The sequence below is a fragment of the Phacochoerus africanus genome, chromosome 3, assembly GCF_016906955.1.
Source record: "Phacochoerus africanus isolate WHEZ1 chromosome 3, ROS_Pafr_v1, whole genome shotgun sequence".
Classification (NCBI taxonomy): Eukaryota; Metazoa; Chordata; class Mammalia; order Artiodactyla; family Suidae; genus Phacochoerus; species Phacochoerus africanus.
In genome coordinates, this window is record NC_062546.1 from 126,676,622 (window position 1) to 126,683,421 (window position 6,800).

A 6,800-nucleotide genomic window follows, 5' to 3' on the forward strand; every position below is an offset into this window, starting at 1 on the left:
GTATAGTTTAGTTCCCTAAGCATAACACCCTCCAGATCCATCCATGTTGCTGCAAATGGAAAAATTTTATCATTTTATAATGGCCAAGTACTATTCCATTGTGTGTGTATATGTAATTTTTTTTATCCATTCATCTGCTGATAACCACTTAGGTTGCTTCCATATATTGGCTACTGTAAATACTATGAAAGTTAATGTGTATATATTTTTTCTTATTAGTGTTTTTGTTTCTTGAAAAAGAATGTTTAGATATCACGAAGTAGGTGATAATGCCTTAATTACATGAGTGTTGTCAGGCTCCAGAGCCTCTTCCATCGTTGTCAGGGAGAGTACTAAACCTTCCCTCCTTATATGCAATACTCTAAGTGTCTGTTTTTATGCAAATACCATGCTTTCTTGATTATAAAAGCTTTGTAACATGGTTTGCAACCAGGAGTGTAATACCTGTAGCTTTATTCTTTTTAAAAATTAATTTGGATTTTAGGGTTATTTTGTGTTTCCATAAGTTTTAAGATTTTTTTTCAATTTCTGTAAAAAATGTCATTGGAATTTGGATAAGGATTGCATTGATTTTGTAGATTGCTTTAGATAGAATGAACATTTTGAGTGTTATTTCTTCCAATATATGAACATAGAATATCTTTCCATTTGTTTCTGTCTTCTTCAATTTTTTCATTAATGTGCGATAATTTTATATAAACATATTTTTCACCTGGTTAAATTTATTTCTAGATATTTTATTCTTTTTGAAGCAACTGTAAATTGGATTTTTAAAAAATTTTTCTTCCTGATAATTGTTAGCATATAGAAACAGAACTGATTTTTATATGTTTATTTTTTATCCAGCAACTTTACTGAAATCATTTATTAGTTTCAATAGTTTTTGGTGAGTTTTTAGGGTTTTCTATACATAATATCATGTTATATGTAGATAGAGCCATTTTACTTCTTCTTTTTCAATTGACTCCCTTTTATTTTTTTTCTTGCTTAATTGCTCTGACTAGGAATTATAGTATAATGTTGAATAAAAATGGCAAGAGGAGGCATCCTTATCATGTTCCTTTTCTAAGAGCAAAACTTTCAGTGTTTTACCATTAAGTATGAAATTGGCTGTGAGTTTGTCATATATGGCCTTTCAATGTTGAGGTATATACCTCTATATCCACTCTGTTGAGAGTTTTTATCATGAATGACTGTTCAATTTTGTTAAATACTTTTTCCCCATCCCCTGACATAATCATTTTTTGATCATATAATTTTTATCTTTCATTACCTATGGTGATATGTTATATTGATTGATTTATGGATGTTAAATCATCTTTGCATCCCTGGAATAAATCCCACTTGATGATGTATGATCCTTTTAATGTGTTGTCAAATTTGGTTTGTTAATATTTTGTTGAGTTTTTTTTTTTTTTCACGTGTTCATCAAGGATATTGGCCTATAATTTTCTTTTCTTGTGTCATCCTTTTCTGGTTTTGATATCAGTGTAATGCTGACCTCATAAAATGAGTTTGGAAGCATTCCTTCTTCAATTTTTTAGAAGAGTTTGAGAAGGACTGGTTTTAATTTTCTTTAAATGTCTGGTAAAAGTACTTAGTGAAGGAATCTGATCCTGGATTTTTCTTTTTGAATGCTTTTTGGTTACTAATTCAGTCTCCTTTTTAGCAATTTATCTTTTCAGATTTTCTGTTATTACTGTGTGACGTCAGTTTTGATAGATTGTTTCTAGGAGTATACCTATTTCTTCTAGATTGTCGAAATGTTTAGTGTATACTTGTTCATACAAACATCTTATGATTCTTTGTATTTCTGTGGTATAATCAGCACTGTTCATGCTTCCATTTTTCATATTATTTATTTTAATTTTCCTCTCCCCTTATGTCTTTGCTGAGTCTATCTAAAGGACTGTCTATTAAAGAAAAAAACCTCTTAGTTTCACTGATCTTTTCTATTATCTTTTCAGTCTATATTTTATTTATTTATCTCCTCATTGGGATTTGTTTATTCTTCTTTTTCTAGTTTCTTGAGTTGTAAAGTTAGATTTTTTATTTATGCTCTTTCTTTCTTAATGTAGGCATTTATTGCTACAAACTTATTACTCAGAACTGCTTTTGTTGCATCACATAATTTTTGGTATGTTATGTTTCCGTGTTCACTTGTCTCAAGACCTCTTTTGATTCCTCTTTTGATTTTTATTTTGACATATTGGTTGTTCAGTATCATGTTGTTTAATCTCTACTATTTAAAAATATTCTAGTTTTCTTCTAGTAATTGATTTCTAGTTTTATATCATTGTTTGAAAAAATCTTTAATATGATTTCAGTCTTTTAAAATTGACTTGTTTTATGACCTATTATATGCTCTATCATGGAAAATGGTTTATGTGTTCTTGAGAAGAATGTGTACACTGCTGTTGCATGGAATGTTTTATAAATACCTGTTAAGTCATCTGTTCTAGTATGCAGCTCAAGTTGAATGTTTTCTTATGTATTTTCCTTTTTGGACAATCTTCCCATCATTGAAAATGGGGTATTGAATTTCCCTACTATTATTGTATTGTTGTCTGTTTCTCCCTTTAGGTGTTAGTATTTGCTTTACGTATTTAGGTTTATCTATGTTGGATGCATAAATATTTACAAATGTTATATCTTTTTTTTTGGATTGATCCCTTTATCATTGTAAGATTTTTTTTCTCTTATTAGTTTTTGGTTTAAAGCCTCTCTTGTCTGATGTAAGTTTGGCTGTCTTTGCTTTCTTTTGGTTTCCATTTGGAGGATTATATTTTTCTATCCCTTCAATTTCAGTCTATGTGGATCCTTCAAGTGAAATGAGTCTCTTGTAAGCAGTACATATTTGTGTCTTGCTTTTTTATCCATTCAGCAAATCTATGACTTCTGATTGAAATATACAGTCCATTTACAGTTAAAGTAATTATTGATAGGTATGTGCTCATTGCCATTTTGTTCATTGTTTTCTGGCTGTTTTGTTGCTTTTCTTCTTTTCTTGCTCTTTCACATTGTGAGTTGATGATTTTCTGTACTGGTATGCTTATAGAATTTTCTATTTATTTTTTGTGTACCTGTACGTTTTTTCTTTGTGGTTACCATGAGACATATAAAACATGTTTATAATGGGCTATCTGAAACTAACAACTTAACCTCAGATACATACACAAGATCTATATTTTTACTCCTCCCACCACAGCCCATTTCATGTTTTGATGTCATGCTTTAAATATTTTTACCTTGTGAATCCATTAACAAATTATTGTAGTTATAGTTATTTTTAATACTTTTGTATTTTAACCTCCATACTAGATTTATAATTGATTTACCCACCACCAGAACAACATTAGAGTATTTTGAATTCAACTTTGTATTTATCTTTACCAGTGAGATTTATACTTTCATGTATTTTCCTGTTACTAATTAGCATCCTTTTGTTTCTTCTTGAAGCCTTTTATTATTTCCTGTAAGGCTGGTCTAGTGGTGATGAGCTTCTTCAGCTTTTGTCTGTCTGGACAACTCTTTACCTCTTTTGCAATTCTGAAGGACAATTTTTTTGGGTAAAGCCTTCTTGGTTGGTAGTTATTTTCTTTCAATACTTGGAATTTATTGTGCTACTCTCTTCTAGTCTATAAAGTTTCTGCTGGAAAGTCTGCTGATGGTCTTTTGGATATTCCCTTGTATATAACAAGTTGTTTTTACTTGCTGCTTTTTAAGCTTCTCTACCTATATTTAACTTTTGACTATTTAATTATGATGATCTTGGTGAGGTTCTCTTTGGGTTCTTCTATTATTGGAATTCTCTGGGCTTCCTGGATCTTTCTTTCACAAGTTTAGGGAACTTCTCACCTATTATTTATTTGAATAAGCTTTCTTACCTCTTCTCTGTCTCTTCTCATTCTGCAACTCCTATGATGTGAATATTGGTCTGCTTGATATTGTCCCATATGTCCCTTAAGCTATCATCACTTTTTTTTCCTTTTTCTCTGGATTAATCTTACTGCCTAGTTTTTGCATTTACTCATCCTTTCTTCAACTTGATATAGTCTACTGTTGAACTCCTCTAATGAATTTTCACATTAGCTATTGTATTCTTCAGCTCTCTAATGTTTGGCACATTCTTATATTTCCTGTCTTAGTTGAAATTCATACTTTGTTCATGCATTGTTTTCCTGACCTCAGTGAGCATTTTTGTGATCATTATTTTGAACTCTTTTATAAGGTATATAACTTATCTCTATTTTATTAAGATCTTTTCTTGAAGTTTCATCTTGTTCTTTGTATCACATTTCTCTATTTGTTTATTTTTCTTTGATTCTCTATGTTGGTTTTTGCACATTAGATAAAATAGTCAACTCTCCCACTCTTGACAGTGGTTTCATGTAGGAAATGAAGTGTAATGTTCAGCCCAGTCCAGGTTCTGTGTTGTCTCAAACAGTTGTGATGGTCCAAGCTGCCTTCTTTGTTCTTAGTATCTCAGAGTAGTGGAGGGCATGACAAGACTTCTTGATGCCCCAGTGGGGTAGTCTCAGCACTTAAATGTAGGCTGGTTGGAAGATGAACCCTTAGTCAGTAGCTTTTGAAATATACAAAAGCTCCCTGGTTCAGGGAAAGACTGAGAGATGGGCTTTTATTTCTGTACCCTAAGTGCTAGTTAAGAACTCTCTCTCTCTCTCTCTTTTTCATTTGTTTGTTTGTTTGTTTGTTTTTTGGCTACAATTTTGTGGAACCTGTGAACACAACCCTGCCTTACCATTAGACCCAGATGATTAAGGGATGTATCCACTGGTAGTAGCTTCAAAAAACAGGGTGCCACACGTGACAAGCTCTTTCCAGTGAGACACTGATATCCTATGGTAAGCCAGAGAGAAAATGCAGAGGTGGCAACCCCACCACCATCACCACTACCCTTGGTCTCCCAAATCCCTGGGGAGGATCACTGTCAGTCTCTAGATTGTGTGCTTAATCAGAAACCTGACCCTCAAGCAGCAGCTTTTGAAGTATACAAATAGGCCACTTTTAGGGAAAATGTGGAAGATAGGTGTTTCTGTTTGTTGCCTCTTTGCTGAAACCTGGGAGGATAACCTCGGTGAGTCATTGTGAGCCCATCAAAATTGTTTCTTCTTGCTGTGGTCTTTTGGGTTTCATGGATGCTACTCTGTTGGCTTTTGGAACTAGGTGTTCTGAGGACCTGCTCTCCACGTGGAAGTTTTAAATGTTGGATCCAGACCTTTCACTCCTCTGGGAGAAGCCAGGAGTTGGAAGTTCCCTCCTGATTGCATATTGCTGTGCTGGGGATAGTGTCTATATGAAGAGTATGTCTCAGCCTCTCAAACTATTTTGTCGCGGGTATTTTCTTGTTTACTTAATGCATATTATATGAATCTCTCAGCTAGCTTCTAGATTTCTCTCCATGGGAATTGTTCCAGGTGGTACTGTAGACTTGGTGTGTTTACAGAAGGAAGGAAGTTCAGGAGCCTCCTATGTCACCATCTTGGACCAGAGCTCTGAAAATTTATAAGAATTGGAGAAAGCAGTTTTACTGGATCCCATAAGGGAAATAAAAATGGAAATATAACCCTTCAGTAAAAAAAATACTTTTAAAATTAAATCCATTATATGGACTTTTTATGATAAATGCTTATAGGAAAACAACTATTGGCACAGAATTACTAATAATAGAAGGACTAATAATAAAATATGCATTGTAGTAATAATAGCAGCTCAAGCAGTAGGATATACCCCAGTCATTCCTGCTTTGGTGTATACTTGGTTGTGTATAAAGGAATTATTTCAATTACCTTTTTATTATTGTTCATATGTAAAATTCTTGTCATTCTCCAAATGATACTCTCTTGTTGTAATTGATCTAATCCAGGTGCTTCCCACTTAGAAATCCTTATACATCCTCCATTACAGTGTTCAGCTTCTTGTGTTATAAGTCACTGTTATATGTCTTGGTCTACCTCATATCTTACTTATGTTTATGATGTTTCTTAATGTCTAGTTTGTATCTTCAGTATTTTAGCAGTGTATGAGACATTGAGTTACTCAACAAATGTTCATAGGATTACTGAATACATTGAAAAAGGATTTTTCTCTAGACTGATATCTAATCTTTAAATGTCTCATTTTAACTCAGTCATTTGATCAGCAAATAAATATTAAGTACCTAAAATTTTCAAGTACTGTGCTACTCGAGTGTGTTCAACTGTGCTACTCGAGTGTGTTCACCATAGGTAACTATGACTTTTTTCTTAGCTCTTCCATTTATTTTTTTCTTCCATATTTCTTTTATTGGCAAATACTGTGCTGTTCATTTGTACCTTGTCTATTCATATTCTCTTTACAAGTTGAAAGAAGAAGAACCCTAAAAAGAAAATAAAAGGTAATATTTCTCTTAAAAAATAAGTGTTGGTACCTAAAATTTTCATCCTCTGTGTATGTTTCGTCATTTTATCCTGTAAGAGCCATAAGGCCTAAATCTGCTATAATTATAAGTAAGATTCTGGATCTTCTTCAGATAAAAGTAAAGATTGGTGTATAAGTAAAAAGATTCAAAGCTTTTAATTAATTAATTTAACAAAGATTTGTTGATGCTTTACTATTGGTAAGAGACTGGAAGCATGCAAAAGACCTAGATTTTGCCTTTAGAGATCACTTTGATTTCCTGTCTCTCCCTCTTTTTGCGGTAATGGAATATACAGTACTTTTGGTTCCATTTCTTTATTTTCTCATTCCTTTGACCTTCACACATCTCTTCATAAATGGAAAATATTTAGAATTTATTG

General features: G+C 32.6%; 1 non-coding gene across 1 annotated transcript; it reads right to left on the reverse strand.

The window, feature by feature from the left end:
* Nucleotides 1-233: 233 nt before the first annotated feature.
* On the reverse strand, nt 234-360 carry LOC125123822 (U6atac minor spliceosomal RNA). The gene has a single exon (XR_007134198.1). It is a non-coding gene; the product is annotated as a U6atac minor spliceosomal RNA (small nuclear RNA).
* Between the last annotated feature and the right edge of the window lie 6,440 nt (nt 361-6,800).